General features: G+C 35.5%; 1 long non-coding RNA gene across 1 annotated transcript; it reads right to left on the bottom strand.

Moving 5' to 3' along the window:
- Positions 1–9,420: 9,420 nt before the first annotated feature.
- Positions 9,421–19,979, bottom strand: LOC145663716 (uncharacterized). Its single transcript, XR_014127245.1, has 2 exons — positions 19,833–19,979; positions 9,421–9,978 (listed from the first exon to the last, which is right to left on the bottom strand). It is a non-coding gene; the product is annotated as an uncharacterized LOC145663716 (long non-coding RNA).
- Positions 19,980–24,662: the final 4,683 nt, after the last annotated feature.

Here is a 24,662-nt window from a genome sequence, read left to right as displayed (position 1 = left end):
ATAATCTCCTCGTTAACGTTCTATTTAAACTGGAAATGGCTTAAATAAACCATTTTCGGTTGAAACGTCGATTGTTAAAGAACGAAAACAGCAATAGATAGTGACAAGTGATCTTTCTAATAGAATTCCATGTTTTGCGTGAAAGATGTGAAGCAAATGCACATATTTTCCTAAAAATTCGGTATTAATTCATCGGAAGGTTGTGGTGTCAAATATTCGGAAAGTGATGTGTATTTGAGTAAATACATTGTCGGAACTTGCGTTGTATATAGTTAGCTGTTAGTCTGGAAAATTCCTGAGGGTTCATTATCCTCTAACCAAATAAGACAATTCGCGCAATCATAAAGTAGGAGAGAGAGTGCAGAATTCATTGATTGCAATAATACGAAAGATCGTGCATCCAAGATAATTGAGATATTATTCGTAAGCGTCATACTAGAAAGTAATCAAAAAATATGCGATAACTACACTTGTCTCTCTGTAGATTCATCGGGCCTGTAGCTAGGTGGCGGCTACGGATCTGATCCCTACAACCACCTTCATCTCTCTGAAGCTTTCAGTTGTTAGTTGGAATGAGAGAAGAGTGAACTAAATTCAGATCCCACAGAATGATATCGGCCTCAACATTCTAAGTGTTCTGTATACGGGCCTGTGGAAATTATTTGATTAAATGTAGCTTTATCTGGTATGTAACTATATAATTCAAAGTAGTTTCATTTCTTTTTGGTAGCACAGTTTATAATTATGTTTTCGTAATACCGTTAAGTAAAGTAACGTACAGTAGCATACAAAAGTTCACTATCAGTTGTGTGCGGTTTATAAAAATCATATTTTATACTTTTTTCATCATACCAGATTGTTTCCATGGTATCACCGTCTTGCGCGATCTCACTTATTATACGCACGATCTTCTCTGTCCCTGTTGGAATGATCGCTCAAAATGAAACATGACCACCACTAAGAGCACAATCACTTTTAATAATAATTGCGGTCAAACTATCATTGTATATAAGGGATCCAACAACACACTGTGTCATTCTTAACAATACACTTTCAATATTGGCTATTTTAGGCATGTTCGTTTGTTTGCGCACAAACTGTCCTTACTTTACCTTAGATAAATCAACAGTGTAGTAATATATCCCGCAACAACACATGCCCGTCTAGGAGACCGCTCAAGGTACCACTCACTAGCTATTTTCTTTCTTCCTGTTGTAAAATTAGATGACACTACCACCTAATCGTTCCTTGTGCTGCTACTGTTGTAACCTCACTGTAGTGTGTTTATAGTTCTTATAGGGATCACATGATTAATTTTCCATTCTGGCTTGCCGTCTGAGAGACGGGCGTGTGTTGTAACGTAATGGATGTTGTTCCTAGTCCTTCGCTTGCTGTGAGCTTAAAAGGTCCACCTTTTCGGAATGTTGTTACCCAGTGGCTGGAGGAAGAAGAAGGAAATGATGCAGATTTGACAGTTGATGAAAACTTTGCTTTAGCATCGGATCATGATGCAAATACCATGATCGGACCATGAGTGTTCGGTTAATATTTGTCGCTATTGTACAAACTAAAAAGTAAAAACAAGCAAAACAACGTGGTGTTTTTCTTTTAAGAACATTAATTAATCTTCTTACGGAAATTGGAAAACAACACAACGGAAATGGAAAAGATATTGGTCTTTGGTAGAGTTTATAGTAACTCAAATATTGAACTTTATAGCAGAGTTTAATTTTCTATTGAAAAGCATGACTTTTTAGACATCCTGTCTTTTTCTTAAAATGTTTGCCTTTTTATAAGTTTGTGTATTTTTCATAAAAAGGATCCTTTGATTGTTTTCATGTGGATCATGTTGTTCCTCTGGACTATAGTAAAAGTGTTTTTTTTTAATAGTAATATAATACTATCAAAATAGGCAAAAGTTTTGGACAATGTATTTTGTATTTGTAATAGTTATCACGTAACAAATTTTCTAACGGCTATTTGCACTTATTTTGTTAAGTAAACATTGACAGAGAATAAAAATGCACAATTCTTAGTGTTCAGTACAAACATTGGTTAATAACGATTGTAAATTCAAGAGGAAGTCTCACAGACGGGCCTGTGTTGTTATACCAAAAATTCTGCCGTGTGTTGTTACGAAATATTTATAAAGAATGTGACATTCTGCTTATATCCGTAGTGAATCTTTATCCATTATCTTCCTAAAAGATAATAAAACTTTAACTGATCCTCCTGTTCCTATACTGTTATAGTTAAGTTCCATACAGCAACTAACTTGAATTACTGTAAATATTTACTTTAAAGAATTTGTGACACCTTATAGTTGAAGGAGTGCATTATTCTATCAATTTATACGAAAGGCTTTTATCTTGATTAGGATCATGTTTTATACCTACCCACATAGATTAATCTTGTAGAACGAGAGGATGACCATTTTCCTTACTAGCTTCAGATTCCAAGATAATTAAGTGTATTGGGAATGGGTATGGACAAGAGAAAATCTTTCTAGTAAACTTTGGTCTAAGAACAGTTCATTAACAAAGTTTTGTAGTCAGTATTTCTTTCTTTCACAACTTCATCAAGTAAGGTTCATGGCCATTTTTTATCTTTTCCTAATCCCAAATCATAAAACTAGAGATTGCCTTTAATAATGAAGGTGGAAAACCATAGAAAACAAGACGCAGGAAGTTGCTAAAACACACACCTGAAGAGAGATGAAATCGTCCCTTTCTTCTTCCACTTTGGAGTAGCAAGCAAGAATCCAGAACATGAAATATCAAGTGAGGCTGTAATATCTCATTTTATAATCTAAATTAAGAAGTGTGTGGATTCGTTTTAACGTCTCTAAGTTTATCTAGAAATTAAAATAAATAATAACCACGGATAAAACTATGCTTTCATAAAATGTACTAAAATTATATATATATATATATATATATATATATATATATATATATATATATATATATATATTGGTCTAGGAATTAATTCGTGAGGGTGGACAAGAGGTGGCGCAACGAACGGAGCGTCCCACAGTTCCGTATATCCACACATGTATTGCAAACCCCAGTCATCGCGTATCGTTCGTAGTATAGGGCAGTGGATTAAAGCGTCAACAACACCAGTTTGTAGTTAAGTGAACATGGCGCAATTTGTGCCTGATAAAGTGTTTTTGCGGGGTGTCCTGCTGCATTACTTTAACATGCAGAAAAGTGCGACTGAAAGTCATCGTATTTTGGTGGAAGTGTATGGTGACCATGCTCTAGCTGAGCGAACGTGTCAGAAGTGGTTTGCACGGTTTAGAAGTGGTGATTTCGGCTTGGCAGACCAAGAGCGAGCTGGACAGCCAAAAAAATTTCAAGACGAAGAATTGACAGCATTGCTCGAGCAGGATTCGTGTCAAACGCAGGAACAACTTGCAGCAGCATTAGGCGTTGATCAAACAACAGTCTCCAAACGCTTGAAAGCCATGGGAATGATTCAAAAGATGTCACATTGGGTTCCAGCCAGTGAAGATGGGTGGTCAACAACACATGATACGTTAACTGTTATGCGTTCGAACATGGGCATAACGCTGCAGAAGCAAAACACAATCTCCGCCATGTAAAAGGAAAATGTTAAGTGAACCACAGCATAGCAATTTCTTGGTTTCAGATGTTTTGTGCAGGTTGTAAAAGTGTCAGCCAAGCTAAAGTAGACCCAGGTTAACAGATTCTGACGTTATACGATACGCAATTGAGGAAACTCCGTTCGCCAACACATGGGGATTTTTAAATTAACTCGGCATGTTCTAGTTCATTATAGTCAACTTCACAAACTGAGGATATTCACTGCCGTATTGTGCTACGTGCGTTGACTCGAGCTCAGATACAGCGGAGAGTTAGTATGTGCCAATAACTGCTGCAAAATTTACGTGATGTGTGTGTCTAGAAACTGATTGTCACATACAACGAGAAGTGGGTCGTTTTACTAAATCCGAATATAAAAAGAACAGTGTTTGAAGAATGGACAAATTCCTGAACCAGTCATTAAACACGGCCATTTCAAGCATATAGTAACACTGTGTTTATGCTGAAATTACCAATGTGTAAATCACTTCGAGTTCCTTCCTAACGGTTGTAACTTCTATGTAGACCTTTCCTGCGAATGATTTGAGAATATATATCCTATACTACGCTAAAAATATAATGCAATTGTGAATTAAAAGCGTGTCCTGCTACAACAGTATAAAGCAATGACACAGTCAGATTGAAAAATACAACGAAAATTTCAGGCAATTGATGGCATTGAACAGATGTTAAAGCCGGTATATAGTCCTGACTTCTCTCCTTCGAATTACTACTTGTTTCAGTTTGTTTCAGTTTATAACGTCACTTACCGATATCACGATGCATTTCCCAGCAGTAGGAGATGGAAACACCGGTGACTGAGATCTTTGTCTCTAAGGACAGGATGGTATCAACGAGGAATTGAGGAAGTGGCAGGAAGTTGATTGCAGACAGTCTAAGATGAGGGGCTACACTTTGAATGGTAATGTTTTCATTGTACTGTAATAAATACAAACACAGATTTGTGTACCAGAAAATTGCAAGGCTTTTGATTCATATTTGTGTGTTTAGTGCTTTGGTCAGTGTAATTTTATTATTACCTTTCTTCGTTTTCTCTTACAATAAATAAATAAATAAATGCCCTCTTTTCAGTATATTTTATAAAAACACTGTTTTTGTTAGTGAAAGTTTTCTTTTTTTAGTTTTTTATTGTTATTTAATATTCTGCAGTCAAGTAACTACACATAACGTCTCTGCTATCTATTGAAGTAATGCTTACTTTCCCTGACGTTTCCATCAGGCTTGCCACCAATACGATCCCTTATCGTAATACACAATAATTTACGACAATGCCCTTGCAATAATACGTAGGTGAATATACGATCATTTTAGAACCACACAACTTTATGCAGTTTTGGGAATGTGGAAATAAATTGCAGATGTGCATTAAGTAATTATAAAGCACACACGCAGAGGCTTTTAACAGTAATTCCCGCTAAAATAAATCAATAACAATTTGACAATTGCCATATGGCAACACTGCATACATTTTTTAGATTCAATTACATTTACGAAAGGGTGGAAATGTTTTTCAGAATAGTGTTAATAAGGATTTTAAAAATGGCGAGTATAGTGACGCTGATTTGGAGTTCGAAACAGAAGATTAGTAGGTACGTTTATCACATATTATTGCTACTATTAATAGTATTATACTTGTTTTTTTTTATAATTATCTCCCATAACGAATATACGATAATTTTAAAGTCAAAAGACGAAATTTTAATTAAAATTAAAGATGACAATTTTATTCTTTGAGGTTAACAGCTCTGGTTCCCATCCATAATAAAATTTATCATAACAGTGATTTATCTGCTTTGAAGACGTTGTATTTAAAGAGAAACTTAACATTATTAACTTCCGTATTATTAGGTTTCAATTTTTATTAATTTTAAAATGTGACAGATACTCTATTACAGCGTTTCCCAAGCGGTGTGCCGCGGCACACTGGTGTGCCGCGAATTGGCCGCTAGTGTGCCGCGAGAAAATCGAAACAAAATTATTAGTTCTATAGCAATCAAATTGCAAGACATTGGAAAAATGTATATTTGTATTTACCATTAACACGAACCTCTACTATGAATCTACAATTTTGAGTTTCACACTGTTACTTTTCTGTACATTTTTAATGTTGAAAATAGTATTTGTTATCATTGTTATGGCCATTATTTCTTCTTTATTGTTGCAGACTATTTCGTAACTTGAAATTTTAAAATGCATTCAGTCCTTTCGACAAAGCAAACATGCATACAAATTACCTACATTTGTGGTTTAAAAGTAAAAGAGATTTGTTTGTTCATTCGTTATTTAGTGATCTTCCTTCTTAGTGAAAGGTTGGATACAGTTTTCAGGAAAAAGTGTATTTTTAAAAGCCTTGGTCTCATATCTCATTGCAGTTGTTTTCTATTTTAAAATTAGAATGAAAAAATAAGCATAATGATTTACCACGGGGGGAAATCAGTGATCGAGCTTTCTTCTCTGTAAGAAGGAGATCAGTAATCAAAGAAAAAATTACCACTATATTTTATATTTACAAATAATAATAATTTCTATATGAGTGTGCCGCGAGAATTCAAGTTACACCTGTAGTGTGCCGCAAGTTGAAAAAGGTTGGGAAACGCTGCTCTATTACTTAATAAAAGAAAGAAAAGAAGAAAAATTAGGCAAAAAAGTAAAGTTTGATATTTTTGGGAGGGGGGGGGGTAAAAGAGAGGTTGGGATTCGTAAATTGTAACATTAAGAATAACACTTCTAAAATGTTATGCCATCCCAACATCTAACACGACGGCAACATCACATCAACGGCACGTTCTAACAGCTATGCTAACACTTCTAAAATCAGCTTCTGTATTTTACCATACATTCAGGGTTTCTAATCTCAACAGAAGGATTTCTGTTTGTTTCTATATTTGTGTAAAATATTTCGATTACAGAAGCCAATATATGCTTGCCAGAAAATATAGACAGTAGATATAATACAAGAACGTGCTACATTCTACTCTACTTTGTTCCTTGGTCCAGTTCTTTTCCTGGAAACTACATCAATTTCCTGTTTAAACAGCTACAAAAACACAAACAAAATCCCTTTAAAACACCATTTCCAGGATATTCCCAATCGAGTTATATTTCGTTTTTTGCTTATATTTTTATTTTGTAATATTTTGGAGAACATTTGCATGCATTCAATGCTTCCTACTATCTCTACGTACTGATCACTTACTTTAACAGAGTAAAGAAACCTAAAAAATACAATGTAATAAATAACTAAGATAACATAGTAACAGACCTTTGCTTTTCCTTTTTTTTTTTACAAATAATATTCCATTATTTGTGTCTCTTAGGCCTATCTACGAATAGAATGCTAACTATGTGCTTCAGACTCTAAATGACTTCGGTAATTCTAAATTTGGGTATTGGTCTATTTTTGGTACGAATATATTTACTCAAAATTTTCTCAATTTATATCTTACTTCATTTGACAATACTAATGTTAAAATAATGAATATATATTGGGTTCTTACCTCTAACACGTTCTATAAGTTAGAAAGAAGATACTCAAAGTAGATGCTCTGTAACACGTAATACTCCATAACGACTTCATGCTGAACTCAACTCACAGTGCAAAATGATGATCCACAACCAAGAAATGTCACAAAATTGTGCAAAACGTAAGGCGTGTATTTTATGAGGTGTAAAAGTTTTTGCATTATCTTCGCTTATGGACGTTTACCCACCTGTTTCCTATAATCGCGTCTCTGTGCTATGGAGCGGAACCCTCTGCTGCGCTTCTGCTTTGACTTGGTTTGATAATTCTTGGTTTTTAGTGGTTCGTGTTTTTAGAGTGGTCTGTGTTTTTCATAGCATTTGTTCCAATTCTTGTTTTGCCTTAAATGTATGTTAGTTTTTTTGTTTGTTTCTTTTTACTTTTTCGTTCCATATACAAGGAGTGGGCAATTAAGATTATGTGTTATTTCGGCTTTCTGTGATCAAAAAAGAATTTTGTGGAATACTACATACTACATTTTTCGAGCATATATACATTTTTTTAGAAATAAGAATTGTTTGATTTTTCACTTTATGTAACTTTTTTCATGAGACTTCTGTTAGAAAGAAAGTTTATAGCACAGCAATAACTTAAGAGAAAAGTGAGATGACTTTTCGTGAAAAGAAAAGTTTTCTGCTCAAAAAAAAAAAAAATCCAGGGAATTATCATCACTAATATAACTGTAGTAGTGCAGTATTATTTTTACCAGCTTTTTCTTAATGAAACCGCAGTTCTTACTGAATAGTTATTTTGTGTAAATATGATATTTGATTTAACGATTTTCTGTTACAATATTCGTAATATAGAATTTTAAGATAAATAACTGTAAGAAACAGGGTACTTAAATAGCTGTATACAATCTTGACTACTTGTTATTCAGTTAGAGTAATTCGGGGGGAAGTGAACATAGTAAGCATGAAAGTTGAAAAAAATCTTACACAGAAATGATAGCATGGCTGATTGAGAATTACATATGAATAGGGCAAACTTTCTGCATTCTGAAAATACCAATATGGTTTATGTCGTGTCTGAAGTAATGTGTACAGAAATAAATAAATAATATAAGGTAAATTATTCACTTCACCCCACACGTGAGGGTGAAGTGAATATACACATGGGATGAAGTGGTGAGAAGACATGTCTTCTACATAATGTAAATAACAAGATATAGACTGCTATATAATGAGTATACAGCTAATGAAGAACACCTACATGATGTAAAGATACATTAGCTGTTGTCGTAGAAATGCTTAAGAAGCAAATACACGTACCAACCCGAGACCGTGTCCAAAGTACCGTCTCAGGGGCATTAAGTTGAGTTGAGTTGAGTTGATTTTAGTTTAGCGTCCCTTTCAGCAGCGAGGCTATATGAGACGTGGACCTACTGATTAACGTGGAACCCGAACCACATGAGCTCCCGCCGGAAATCAAACCCGGGTCTCCCACGCCCAAGGCGCGTACGCTAACCACTTAGCCACGGAGGAGCTCTAGGGGCATTGAGTTGTTTGACCTTAGCAGAAAGAGCACAATACTTGAGTTCCCAATAGGCCTTGAACCCAGATTTCTCCTAAATGAGACTGTGGTTTGCAGCTGTGTTTCTTTCAGGAAAAATGGTCCGGAGAGGCAGTGTTCGGTATGTGTAAGTATTTGGAAGAGCATACATACACACAATATGAAATGATTAACAGGACTATTCACATCACCCCACCTCATGATCTTTTTTCAAATCATATTTTGTAGCTTTATGTTCGCAATATATTAAGGCACATCTATATACATGCATACCTAATTATCGCCTCGTGCTGATGGGCAAGTATTGGGTAAAACACAATTACTTCAGAAGAGAATTGACCTTGTTTCTTACTGTTTTATATTACAATAGCAACAATAAAGCTACCAATTTACTTACCTTCCCTGTTGTACGTGCTCGTTGCATTCAGTAGTTTGCTTCTTTCCTCTGTACACTACATTCTTCGTCAGCCTCAAACTCAATACTACACACTCAGGAGTTTTGTAAGGTCAGCGCCGATCATCCTTTGTTGCCACGTATCATTAACATTAACTCTATTCACATCACCCCTATGCTCACTTTCCCCCGAATTACTCTATTTATTATTTAAATGCAGCTTTTATGCTTTTAAATACTTTCAGCAACATCGATAACCCTTGGCAACAATAAAAATTTCAATGCTATTGTTAAGAGAAGATTAAAAGGAAATTATTATAGGCATCATTGAAAGAGGGAAGTATTTAACAGTTAAACACGTAGTATTTACAAAATTTCTTAGTGTTTAATTGTAAATGTTTATTACAAAATGGACCTTTATTCACAATTTCACGGTTTATTTCTGTCAATAGCTTGTGTTCTCCAGTTTGGAAACCGTGGTATTTTTTACAAACGTTAATACACACATTCAGAATATGAATTATATAAGTACATTCACTGAATTCTTGCCTCTAGGAACCGTGGAGACGACGGAAATTCCACATATGCAAGTTATCTCTATATGTAAGGACTTGACAATATTGAGGTTAATGATGAATTATGGTCTACTAAATCTGTGCATTGATTCTCTCGTTTCCTGATTGCGAACGAATTTTTAAAAGTAAACGGAAAAGGAAAAAAAAACATATTCTAGCGGCCATTTGTGTGAGAGCGTGTCTGTTCCCTGCAGGACCAATTAATCCTCCCTCTTTCTAATTAACTTCAAGCTGTGTTCTTCGAAAGTCTGCAGCTGAGCTTTTGAGTTCGGAACAAAGCGTTGTGGTTCACCGATTGCACTACTCCTTTTACGCCTTCTTTCTCGCACACACATTGCTAAAGACAGCCTGTGAATGAATGAAAGAAGCAAGAAAAAAAGGATAAGTTAATCGAGTTTGCATTACTTGCACATACCACACGTAACGTCATTACGAGAAAGAAGAAAAAAGACTTTGTTACATGCAATGTTAACAAACTTGCATAAAGATCGAAAAATAACTATAATTTATTAGATAACAATGTATGTGTTTTACATTGCATTCATCAAAACACTTTTCTATTTCTCAATTAAGCTTATTGCGCTAGAAACAATCAGATACAAACTACAAAGTAATTTTAATAGGAAGATAAGCAGATACTGTGTTCAAAGGTGCAATCTTAAATATTTTCAGTCAGAACTAGCTGAACCTGTGCTATTTACACAGCACACAACACTAATATAAGCATGAATCTCCTTCCCGCTTCTCACTACATCTGTGCATGTCCCTTTACGAACGTAAGTAAAGGACAGGAAGATTCTCAAAGACAGTGAATTGCTATAGAAAAACATATGAATGTAGTATTTTAATATATAGAATGTTCTGGTGAGTTTGTGGCAAACTCCGATAAGTAAGAGATTATATATCAATGGCAAATATTATTTTCTTATAATTCCATATCCGAGTACATCTCATTGTAGGTCCACAAGCCTTCGAAGTTGCCAGGTTGCCATATTTTTTCTCATTCAGATTAAAACAAAGCGCCTGAAATGTTCATGAACTCATGAAGCATGTTCATGAACTATGTAAATATTTTACATTTTGCCGTTCATAAGGGACAATAGGGCCAAAACGACACCTAAAATTTTGAACAGAAAAATAAGGACAAGTTTTTCTTTCTTTTTTTCTTTTTTTCTTTTTTTCTTTTCTTTTCTTTCTTTCTTTTTTTTTGGAAATTTGAATGAGAATTGGCAAACCTACACAAAATTTGGTATCAATCAGGTAAAACGGCACGTTTCTAGCACTTGTCATTTTCCAGATCTCATTGTCGAAAGGATTGGCCACAAACATATAAACTTTTCAAGCATTCTAATAAATGGTCACGAGAGACGAACCTATGAACTTTCTATCGAGAAAAGAGACTGAAAATGTTCTTGTACACATTGAAATAACTGTTAAATCTCTGCAGTATATATTTGTATTCTTCTGTTACTACCACGCATTTTGTTACGACAAACATTGGGTTTAACCACATTTTATTGAAACAAAATGAGTTTTTAAGCTAAATATATGAGAGTATTGTAATCAATGAATATAAGTGGGATTTGATGCAAGTACAGTTTCATTATTTATTTAGTAACGCAGTCAACTAATGCGATATTATAATTGAGATTTTAGAAACATAGTAGATCCTGGCAGCTTTGAGAAACGTGGCTCAGTGATAGAGCAGTTATAACTCTGGTGTGGGGATCCCCTGGTTCTATCTTCAGCCAACTATGTTTGTGGTGAAAACCATCGTTTCCACCGGTTTTTCTTGGGATCCTCCTGTCTCCTCCCGCATTCTTATTCCACCAATTCTTCCATCATCATCATCATCACCACTTCCTTCAGTCATCGTCTCGGTTAATCTAAAGATCATAATAGTTGGACATTAAACTGAAAGATTATATTTCATTTCATTTCACAGTTTGGCAGTTTGCATTCTCCTGCTTGCTCGGACAGATTTATAGGAAACTCTATCATGAACCCAGCTTGGAGGGGCCTTTGACTACGCTATGAATACTCCTGTTTCAATATGCAACATGAGTCCTTTTTACGTTACTTAAAAGTTCCTAGTTGTAATACTCTTTGGCGTAGATTGGCTATCCTACGCTCAATATAGCAAGGTTAAGATAATCTTAGGAACAGTAAAATTTATGGTTAACGAACATACAAATATATTCCTTCTGTTTCTACATATACAGCATATTTATGGTGGGTGTGAGGGTGGGTGGATACAAGGCTCTCTCCATAGTCCGTGGTATCCGAATGGCTAATGCGTGTGCTCTCTGTGTGCGTGATAACACGTTCAACTTCTGGGAGCGATATTCGCGTCAGATAGAAACTTGAATATCAGTTCTAATCCCATTTAAAACTGTGTATTCTGTTTCATATGTCTTCATGCTGAAAAAAGTTAAACTTGATTCAATGACTCATTTTTGTTCGAATAGTTTCTGTTTAATTGCAGGAACGTTATGTGAACGTCATTGTGCCCAAGAACTCTGTCGGGGCTCTCCCATCTCTCCAACATTCTCATTCTACAAACTTTACATATTTATCATTTATATCTATATTTAGTCTAAAGGGTACCGTGATGGGACGTTAAATTAAGATTTTTTTTTATCTAGGAAGTACATACAGAATAGACTGTATTCAATGACAAATTCTATTTATAAAAGAAGAGCCTATCCGTGCGTCTTGCTACTTTCTAATATTAAACATGCGCGTTGATGGATGTCAGTGCTAGGTCTGTCTATATGATGCAAATAGATATTACTAGTTCGTAACCTATTTACAGAATTAAACTTATCATGACAGTTTAATTATGTCAGTAGTTCTTACCCTATTTACAGAATTAAACTCATCGTGACAGTTTAATTTCAAATTACAAGCTTCATTCATTCAATTTAATTCTTTCAAAATAAAATAAGTGTTACGGGACCAGAAACTAAGGTTACAATGACGGTATGTCTGGAGTTTCGTCTGTCATAGAGGAATGAGGAATGTACGGTAACTTTAATACATGGAGTTGGAAATTGTACAGAGCTTCAGCCACACGGCACATACTGCGCAAGTTGTATGCAAACAGAAATGGAAATTCGTTTGGATAACTGGTCTCGCGAAGAAGTCCGCTCAGTTATTCGATTTCTGTGGGCGAAACATGAAGCCACGGCTGAAATTCACTCGCAGCTGCTAGAGGTTTGCGGAGAGACTGTAATGTCTCGTCAACATGTTGCAGAATGATATCGAAAGATTGCGACTGGTAGAGAAACCGTCAACGACGAGGAACGCAATGGCCGACACAATACGGCATCAACATATTTGCACGCAGCTCGCATGGAGTACCTGATTCAGGGCAACAGAAGGATGACGTTACGGCATCTGATGGTAGAATTGGGAATGTTGTTCGGAAGCGTTCGTTACATTGCGCATTTTGTCGTACCAGAAAGTTTGTTCCCGACGGGTTCCACGCAAATATAAGATTTTTATTAGAAGGGAATCTTCAAACTGATCCCACGATGCGACGCCTGCCTTAAAGGATATAGAGATTATATATATGCATAAACAATATATGTTTGCTGTATTGGTTGTATGAAATAATATATACATGTTTCATTGCAGGCTATGTAACCTTACTTTCGGATCACTTCTCGTATATAACCATATTTAGATTTGAGCCTTAATGTGTGTATATATATCCACAGTAACGTATTATGACGATGTAACCGCTGCTTAAACTCTATTATTTCAATCTAATTATTTGAAAATGTACCATGATGGTACTTAACATGATCGTGCATTGCTGATTGTTATTAGCACAAGGCCATAACTATTTTACGATTTGATCATTGTAAATTGTGTGACCACAAGTTAGTTGATGGAGAAACTAAAAAGAAGTTATTAGAGCTCTTAATTAAGGGCAATGTTAATCTATAATATACAGTGGGCTGGAGGCTTGGGCAGAACAATTATTTTATAGAGAATGCTCAGGGTTAACTAACTTTTTTTTTATTCGCTTAGCAGTCACAGGTTGTAATCCTCTTGTTCGATGACCTTATTTCTTTTAGAAAAAGTGAAACAGCTTTTATTACTAGAAAAGTAATTTTTAGTTTTGACTATTTTTATGTTTGATTTATTCAAATTTTCTAACTGTTCTATTCGAAAACCTTATCAATGTGTTTCAAAGATAGAAGAAAATTCCTCTAGGACATTTAAACCTTATATAATATTTCAAATCGCATGCAGTGAGGAATTGTTTAAGAAAATGTTAAATCTGTTTATCAGTATTACTTGAAACAATGATTCATCATAGTTTATGAAACATGCTAACATTATTTATGACAATCATACTTGTTCTGCAGAGAATAGTAATAGGGAGTACCGTAAATACTACAGTTATATAATAACTTTCTACTTCTGTTCACAAAAAGAAAAATGTCACCTATCTATAACGAGATCAACCCTACAAAAGCTTAACGACGAGTCTGTTCTAATACTCGCTTTATGTCTAACACCCTTATCCCTTTCTCCCCTAACAAGCAAATTGCATGCTTTTTAAGATTGACCTTTTATTTTCTTAAAACAACTCTCTTAATGTTCAGTATGTATTAATATCGGTATATCAATTTAGCGATATTTGTATTCAATGCAAGTAAAGTACGTATAGTGTAAAACGTATTAGCCAATATAAAGATTGTTACAGAATATTTTCTTTATCCCGATGTGAACATTAGCATACTTAATCTCTCATTCTCCTTTAAAATATAAGAATCTATCTATACTTCATATACAGTGCAATTACTGAAATTAAAAGTACTTTTGTTGTTTTCATGGAAGGCTTCCATCGACTGAAATTAGATGTCAGAAAATGATAAGTAAATTTCCAATGAGTTCATTTCCTACATAACAAATTAGTACTCTTTCTACGCTTTCATTCATCGTGCGACTTTACAAGCCAGGCACAAATTCAGTATTCTTTCTCAGTTGAGTATTAAGAGTATCTAATATATGGTGAGTGAACTCAGGTTTCTCTCTCAGTATGACATCTGCCTCAGGTTACTTGCGCTATACTTCCTTTAATGTGCGGCTATTCATTTGCTTCTTGGACCCACCTTGGGAACTGATTTGATTGAATGAGCTGATGGGTAAATGTAACTTTTCAAATATTACTTTTACTTAGTTGTTATGAGCTCTTGGCTAAGCAGTTAGTGTAGCGTCGAAGATCCGGGTTCGATTCCCGGGGGGATTTGATGTGGTTCGTATCCCACGTTCAACTGTAGGCCCCTGTCTCATATAGCCTCACTGCTGAAAGGAATGCTAAACTCAAAATCAATCAATCAATCTCTAGTTGTCTTCATGATTTATACCTGTGCTAACATTGCTGACTATTAAAACTCAAAATCTTTGTTATTGATGGCAACAGTTAATAACAGTGAGGTTATATAGAACGAAAATTTACTACTTGGATGGCTAACGGAATGTTGACTAGAGGATAGCACAGGCAAAGTGAGGCAGAGGTAGGCTGCAGAAGATATGGTGAGAGGCCTCAGGTATCCACCAAGTGTCTGAATCGTCGCGTTGGAGAGGCATTTATCTAGCATGTACTGGAGTAAATTTGCAGTACAAAGCTTAGTTCCACTGTTCACAGTACGCTGCCTTTACTGGACTTGGCTTTACTGCCCTCCTCTGGTGAATATGCGGGTAGCTTTAGAATAGTATCCGAAGCACTGCTCCAATCTCTGTTGGATAGACCGTGTTGTTTGTAACCTGCAAACGCATAGACACCGCACTTTAGCTCTGCGTTACGTTCAAAGGTTTGTTTTGTCTAGAAGTAATGGTTATTCTTAGAAATTACAATTTTAAGATTAATAATTGCAATCTCTTGAAATATTTCCATGGTTATTCTTAAGGATTTTAAAAGATAATAATGCGACAAAATTATATTTTTCATTGCGTCTTTTTTTTTGGGGGGGGGGGGAACTAAAGGCTTCACACTTTCAATACTTCAGCACTCATAGATATGGTGTAGTCAGCGCCTGGGTTATGTGCTTCCCCAAGTTCCTCCAGATACAAATTGGACTCCATGGGTCAGTGGTAGAGCGTTCAACTCTGGTGCATTCGGTCCCTAGTTCTATCCCATCTCGCGCCAAGTGAGCATTGTGGTGGACAAACACCGTGTGCGTGGGTTTACTCGGGATTCTCCCGTTTCCTCCCACTTCCTTCATTCCACCATTTCATTCATTTGTCATCATCATCATCTCTTTTAGCCTAGCCGGCATAACTGTAGGACGTAAAACTCAAAGGAAGTCATTGAACAACGTTTTCACATTTTGACCAGGTTTTTTGGGATTTCAGCCCACTGTCCGGCTTCAATGAACTTCTGCATAACTTGGCATCATTGTACAAATGTGAAACATTTTGGATATTGAATAGCACAAGAACTATAGTATCATGCGTCATGCATAATATCAATCTCTATATTAATTAGTCAAGACGTCAAGTAATTAAATGTACAATTAGGTCAAAATAACTTATATGTTTAGGAATGTTCGGAAATGACCTTTAAATTATTATTATTATTATTGTTGTTATTATTAGGCAATCCATGCCTTATGTGGACAATGAATAGATATAGTAACTGTAGCTTTATTCCAGAATTGGGTTCCCAAATATGGATTAAATCATGCCGGGATTTGTATTTGGCAATATGCCTGTGCATTTCTGGGGAGAGGGGCTATTACTAAAGAGATTTGTATAAAAAATAACACTATATTACAATAATAAAGCTACATTTCTAACATTAGGAATATTCTTACTGATATTTTTGTAACTTCAAGATCTGTGATTTATATTTTCACAGAATTGGTTCAAGAAATGTACACATTTATGAAAAATTACATTTCGCATCATTACATCCCAAACACAAAAAGAAATGCATTGCGTTCTGGATTATTCGACTCAAAAAAGTGTAAAATGTAATGTTTAATGGGATACAGAAAACAGGTATACCAACTGTTTCTCTTAGTTACAAACACAACTGCTCGTGATAGGAAGATCAGTAAGCGCAGTTGAATTTTTAAGTTTCTTTCCTGAGATTTGCGATTGCGATAAGCGGTGTACGTCCTTATAGTTTCATCAAATATTTAAGGTCGCTGATAACGATTATAAAATCAGAATTTCAACATTTAAAATGGTTATGAAGTAAACTGCAATATAACAAAATAACATATCTTTGAATATTCATTGTTCAAGGGACGAAAGATTGAATTCTGGAATTTCAACCGTCCCGGTGAACAAAAATATTCCTCCAGAAAAAGCCGTAGAATTTCTGGTTAATTCGACGAAAATCTGTACAGCTGGAAATTCTGGCCTACCTCGAAAGGTCCAGTGGTTGCAGTGCTTGAAGCGGATTCCTTATAATAACCTTAACATTTACTAGGTGCGATTATTAGAATGTTGTACTTTTACTCTTAGATATTATTGGCTACAAGGGCTTACTATTGGCTACTAGAGGTTTCTTTTGTTTACATAGTTAATTTCTTTCAATAACCAGAGAATATGTTGGTAACGGATATGCTCCAAGTCAACAGGCACAGTATTGCAAGATGCAACACATTTCCGCCTATTGTACCACAATTTGCAAATTGAATTCATTTTCAGCGTTGTTTGCTAATGTTAAGCTAACATGAAGTGAATACATCCTCTGAAAAAAAAATCTAATTTGTCTTTTGGGCAAACAATTGATTTCGTGGATATACGGGAGTAGTATATAAATTAAGAAACACACCATACATAGTTCATTTCTCTCGGTGATGAGCTTTTCATTTTGTTTCAATGCTCTCTAACGACAAGTTCATTAGAACCGCATATACACTTGTTCTACCGGTGATGTATGATGCTTCGGAGCTTAAACTCTCCCCATTGAACAAAATATTATAAAAAATAAACATGTACTATATTAAGACGTATATAGTAATACGTTTGTATTAAAACTAAATGAAATTGAGTGGTTGGACCTTTTCCATTTGACGAAATTCTACTTACGCCACTGAAGTCTTCAAACAATTTTTAATCTATGTGGACGTTTATGGATGGTATGCTGGAGAACTATTGTGATTCAACGCTGAACTTGCCAACAGCTTTTAATTTAGAAATTTACATTAATTATGTTAACCGTTGCGTAATTAGAAAATTGTAGAAGCGATTAATTAACTATACTGTGGTAACACACGACTAAATAGTAAGGTTCTCCCTTTTATGCTAGAAGCACAAGTTTTATTCATGATTTGATTGATTTGTTAAAATTTAACACCTCTTGTCTGCAGTGAAACTTGAGACAAAACCTAATACTCAAAGTTCAATTCGAATCGTACATGGACTTGTGTTCGTGACAAACGCTCTCACTGGGGATCAACTCAAGGATGGTGGGCACAGAAAGCTAAGACGTTAGAGTCATTCGCGAAAGGGCACTGAATTCCGAATGAAAGTTGATGTCGTTCGGGTCTCAAGCCGTGGATGTCTAGGTTCAAATAACATGTATTACGTGCTGAGAAAGGTGATTAAAATATTAACAACAAACGTTATCTAACTTTTCTATACAAAAGGTTAATTTCGCTTACGAAAGAATATGAGACATGAATAAAAACATTTATTTATCCGTTAAAACACGTGAAAGAGAATCACTGTGGCTACCCGTCCCCCATAATTAGACATGATAATACACAGATTTTTAAAATATTTACCTAACATGACATTTTAATAAAAGAAAATACTGTTACTTCTAGCAAACTAATTATTACGAAAATTCAGTTAGACCACAAATACTTAAGTTAATCTTACAAAGTAATATATGTGTTTACCATGTCTGATTATGTATTACCTACTCACTGGTAGGGGTATCACGCTTGCCAAAGGCGCTCGTTGTTGTGGGCTTCTTTGGGAAACGTTCATACTGTACTGATTTCGTAAATTACTCCGGGGAGTTTGAATACGTGGGGGATGAACGAGTACACTGAAAATACTTTCGACGTCGAACAGTATCGGAAAAATGCTCAAGATGGGGAATCTGAAAACTCCGCGGTTGAATTTCCCATCAAACCAACCACTGCAATCACCACTGCGGCTATACATTTTGAAGTAATAACTAGTTAAAACGTATACTAGTAAAACTCCTTATATTTTATTTATGCTGGTGAGGATGGTGAATGCTTCCTCAAAGAAATTGCAACAATAGAAATAAGATAGGAAAGTGGAGTGCAGCAATATTAACTAATTTCTGTTGGGGTATTAGAAAGGAAGGTAGAGAAGTAAACTACAAACGGAAATCTAAAAAGCCAAGACGTTGAAAAGTATAAGTCGAGGAATGTAGCAGTCTTAATTTTAGTTTTTGTTTTTTACGTTTAAGGGATCTATTTCAATAAAAAGCTACTTTCTTCTATACAACGAACCAATACTCATCACTAAAGTCAGTAACCCCATGCTAGATGCAACGTTTAAAGTGGGGAGGCAAAAGGATGTCAGAAGATACCCGACGCAACCAGATTCCTAGGCTTTTTCGATGAATAACAGTAATTTTAGGTAGGGCCATGGATACATTAGAAGGATTTGACGTCCCGTAGGTCCTTCTGGTCATAAGATCCAGTCGAACATTTTTAACGGTTTTTTTTTTTTTTTTTTTTTGTATTTGACACCTAGAAATTAGTTTAAGCTGAGACCTTTCATCTATGTAATATAACGCGTGTAGAACAATGTAATTGTAGGGAGGAGTAATTAATAAATTTCCATTATTCTATAATAGAATTTTCTGTCACAAAACTATAGTTAAAACACGGAGACAAATATTAGTTGAAAGTACTGGAGAAGAATAGTATCTAAGCACTTCTTTCTATGAATTCTTGTGGTCTTATCCTCCGAAAAGAAACATAGTTGAAGAAATGTTAATTTCCTTACTTATTTAAGATATGTACTTGTTGGAAACCACTCAGTTGTCATTTGTATAGTTGTGAGAATAGTCTTTTAAACAGAGGAGGTAGGCTAATTATTTCTAACGCTACTATGCATTCCAATGGCCATCGCTTTTGATATAAAAATTACAAGTTTCCAATGAGTAATTAAACTATTGAAATGTTAAGAGCCTATCGGACAAAAGAATACTACTATAAACTAAATTTATGATTGTGAAATACCTTATTATATTATCAGTTAGAGCAGAAAATTGTATTTCATCCATATTTCATCAGCAGAAAATTTCATTTCCCCGGTTAGCAGAAAATTGTTTTTCGACGCAATACCTGAACAAAAAATTCATTCTCGTTTACATTTACCTAACAACAAAATCATTATTTTAAAACTCAAACAATATGCATAAAAATGATTGAATTTTGACTTATTGTTAAAGTGGATTAGGTATATAGTCTATATTACGTTGTAGAAGTTTTTCTATCTTTAAATACCAACGTATGTTTTAGATTAGATAGGATACATACTTCAATTGAAGGAAAGACGAAGAGAAAACAATTTTAGAACACCACAAGGAACATTCAAAGATACGGTGAGATCTCTGGTATTAGTTGGGACAGTTCCACATTTCAGAGTGGTACCGATTCAACTTTACTTGGGACAACCCTGCATTTCAGAGTCGTGTCACGCTGTAAAAGATATGATTAGTGAGACTCATTAATATCCAGATTTGAACCTGTAAACCTTAAACACTGCCGAAAGATCTGTGCATCCTTATGCCTGATATGAACCTATATAGTCTTTTGTTGCACGCTCCCAGTTATAAAGCTGGCGTGAGCAACTTTTAGTTGGTAGCCATATTTTGTCATTTTCATAATATATTAATGGTGTTCAATGGTGTTATGTATGGCTTATAACTAGTAACGTTTTGCGTTTTGAATTTTACTTAAGCAGAGGTAAGGTGACAGAAACTAGTATCAAGTTAAGACACTTGATTCTACCGCAAGCCTTAAAGCTTTTATCGTATGGGATATCAATACAACAACTTTTATTTTTAGATTTTACTTCGGGGTTGGGGGAGAGGCCAAGACTCTTAGACATAAGTAGAAATTCATGTATCCCATTACTATCTTATTATAATATATACAGGGTGGGACATCATTCACGGAGAGGTTGCAACACGTAGTATTTTCCATGAGAATAAAATTAATGTGAATATGTTTTCCTATCGCCGTAGTAGAAGTATAGGGAAATGTTTTGTTCACCATTTTCCTCTTATTTTGCAGATTGCCTGAAGTAGATGTCTATGAAGTACAAGATAGGAAACTTCACATTTGCACAGAGAACGAAACTTGTTAGTTTTTTAAATAACAGATCAACTGTCTTAACTCAAAAAAAAAAGTTTCACTGCTACTTTTGTGTCAGGGATGCATCTTCTGAATTAATAATTCGTATTTTGGTCGGACATTTTAAAGAGCACGATTCGGTTGCTCATTGACCACGGTCGGAAAGACCCCGGACAGCAAGAATACATACAGGATTTGAGCGGATTCAGACAAATGCTGAAGAAGCACCAGAGATTTTCAGAATAAGACAGGCTGGCCAAGTAAACAAACAGAAATGCAGATTTTGTGTTACCCAGAATCGGCAGCTTATCCTCCAATGACCAACACATCCTGTAAAGTGTACGGTGTTTGATGATACCTCCCAGAGTCAATGAGTCTTACTTCTTTTGAAGATAGCGATGGCAATGCAGGGACCGTCATCGGTGAAGATACAAGGCGATGATTCAATAAATTTTGTACCCTGCAGTTGAGAACATGCCGGAACTTTGCGAATTGCATAATGGTGGACATATGTATGAAATTATCTTTCACAGGTAGATGGCAGATATTTATCATATGTCATATTTGTTATAACAGCATTTCAAGTCACATTGCTAAGAAACGCTAGCAATTGTGCTGTTTTGAAACGCTTCGTAAATTATGGTCTACACTGGTTATGTGTGCATTGTGTGTTCCAGCAATCTTTGCAATGTCTGTAGTAATTTTAACCAAGTGTGGTGCATATGACTAATAATCTGGAAAACAGTACTGAGGTGGTAAGATCCCTCTGGCACATCTAGAGAGTATTGGAAGAAAAAGACCGAAAATACCGACATTATGGTTGACTCATGGTTTTTGGTGTTGTTGAGATGAATCGTGACAATTTCGATGCCGTTTAAGTCCAAAATGAAATGAAACCTTTCAGTTTAACTTCCCACGATTATGTTCTGTAGGCTAAGAGAGACGATGATTAAAACAAGTGAATGGTAATGGAAGAGTTGGTGGAATGAGAAAGTGGGAGGAAACGGAAGTACCCCGAGAAATCCTACTGACACGATGTTGTCCGCCACAAACGTACTTGGCAGTAGATCAAACCAGAGACCCCATCCACCCACCAGTGGTAAGCGCTCTACCACTGAGCCACCGTACCATACCGTTTAAGACCAACTTCAGATCCATTAACACCTGGAAGGCTGAAATGATTTATATAAAAATAATCGAAACGACCGATATTGTGTCAAACCAATAGTTTCGAGCAACCCTAAGTTAATTGGTAGCAGTCCAGATGCCGTTTGAATCCACGTTCAGTCTCCAGTGAGAACAACACCCCCTAGCACTCCTAAGAGAAGTGGTAGGAGAAAATATAAGGAAAGATGTAAAATTTTTGGTATTAGTGTTCAATCTATAGTTTTCGGAGTCACGGAGATAAATAGTAATACTCTAGATGCCGATTAATTCCAAATTCAGCAAACCATTACCACTCTTGAAGGGTTAGATAATGGCATGCAAAAATAATAGAAAATAACTGACACTAGTGTCGAATTCATATTTTCCGTTGTACCTAAGTTGATGGGTGACAATTCAATTGTTATTTAAGTCAATGCTCATTTTCCAGTGTGCTAAGATCCTAGCACTCCTAGGGATTAATGGGAGAGGTAACTTATAACAATAATCAAAAACGATTGATACTAATGTCGTATTCATAGTTTTCGTATTCGTTTAGAAGAATCATGATACTCCTTATAACCGTGATGCTGGTAATATTGAAGTTCAGCCTCTATTAACCCGCTTAGTGGGAAGGGTGACATATAAAAGAATCGAAAGGCTCTTATATTAATATCGAATCTATCATTTTTGTAATCGATGAGTTAATTGGTAGCAGTACTGATGCCGTTCAAGTTCAGCTCCCAATGTCGGTAAAAACCCTAGCGCCTCATGGTGTAGGGAAAGAAATGTGTAAAAATGATTTTAAAAAATGACTTATATTAGTGTTTAATGATTGGTTTTTGGGTCGCTGAGATGAATAATGACACTTCCGATGCTGTATAAGTTTACGTGCATCCCACATTAGCACCACTAATAATGGAAAGGGAGTAATATGTGGCAATAATTAAAAACTATTGATACTTGAATCAAATCCATAGACTTTGGGGTCGCTGAGATGAATAGCACAAACACACAACGTCTAAAGTGACTGAATACTGTCAACTCCATCGTCGTTTACTGTTATTTTCGGTCATCGCTCTGCTGTTAGTTGGCAATTTTGACAGCATTTAAGCCCAACCTTAGTCAAGAACGGTCATGCCAGCTGGCTCGGGAATTTACAGGGGTAACTCACTACACCAATGAATTTCCGAGAAATTTTACATGCATTTCCATTTCATTTTGCCAGATACACATTTCAAAGTGACTGGATGAACGAAGAACGAGGCTTAGACCGAGAAAAAATTCCTCTTCCATAGTGAATTAAACTTGATCCGTATTTAAATTTTATAAAGTTGTCTAAATTTAGGTAAATCATACGCAACGAAGTGAATGACTAAATTTCACTGATTCATATAAAACTAAGAAACATATTAGGTATTTCTACTAATTAGGTCAAAAATATATATAACATTTTAAATATTGCTTATCTATATAGCTACTGTTACGGGATATGAACCAAGGACCGACAAACTTTAATCATGTTGAAAATCAGGTGTTCATCAATGGAGAGCCAAGCAGTCTTCTAAGTTAGAGTTCATCGTCTAATGGTTATTAACTCCTGCCATTCGTTTGACGTCGCTAGCAGACAACAAAAGTTTAAAACAAGGAAATAAATACTTATTGTTTTGCTTTTAATAAGGAAGTCCTTGTACGCGCATAAACTTTTGTAATAAACAGCGGTAGCAACCTATAGTACCCTTACTCCTTGCTTTGTCACAGCCTCACACACGACGCTTTAGAGTTTAATTGTGTTGATATCTTTTGCTTTCTCAATAAGTTTCCTCTTACTAGCCCTCTTGATCATAAAACAAACAACCTGGAATTGTCCGCTTCGTTCGTTTACCTGTCTCAAGACGTAACGACAAGGAAGGAATGGATATTGAAGTAAGTACTTTGACTCTTTTGAGTCTCTCTTTTCCTGCTTTTTCGTATGTGTAATTCTGGCTCCATTAGCAGCCCAGTAGGAAGTTTAACTACTTTGCGTTTATTCAACTACATGAGGAAATACGGACTTTCTCATAGTCAATTTGGGTAATTGACTACATTCATGTGATCTTGTGAGTGTCTCATTCATGACGTCAGAAGGATAGTCAGATCAAATGTAACTGAGAAAACTCGATCTTGGTCACTCTTGGTCATTTGATGGTGATTCACGGCCAATCATTCTTGGCCATCATATTGGACACTTCTTAATTATCATCCAACGTTCCGTCCTTCGATGCCATGATCGATTGACGTTTAAATCTTTACCAATGGAAACCTACGAGACGCACTGAACTCACTCTCCGGAGCTTCGAGGACGATGCCCAACATCATCTATGAGAAAGAATGGCGAAAATGGAACGTCATCGAATTTGGGTGAGACTTCGAAATTAGTTACTTCCTTTGCTCTACCATCTTTTCCCTTTTACTTCCTAATTGCTAATATTCATTTTATTATTAGAATTATGTTTTTTGTTTCTATCACATTGTCGAACTCTACACATGTACGTCTAAATATAAGCGAGTACAGTTCAAAAGTTTGAA

The sequence above is a fragment of the Thermobia domestica genome, chromosome 11 (assembly GCF_964235325.1).
Source record: "Thermobia domestica chromosome 11, izTheDome1.hap1.1, whole genome shotgun sequence".
NCBI classification, from domain to species: Eukaryota; Metazoa; Arthropoda; class Insecta; order Zygentoma; family Lepismatidae; genus Thermobia; species Thermobia domestica.
The sequence above is the reverse complement of the archived record's forward strand: the minus strand, read 5'-3'. Positions and strand labels throughout refer to the sequence as shown.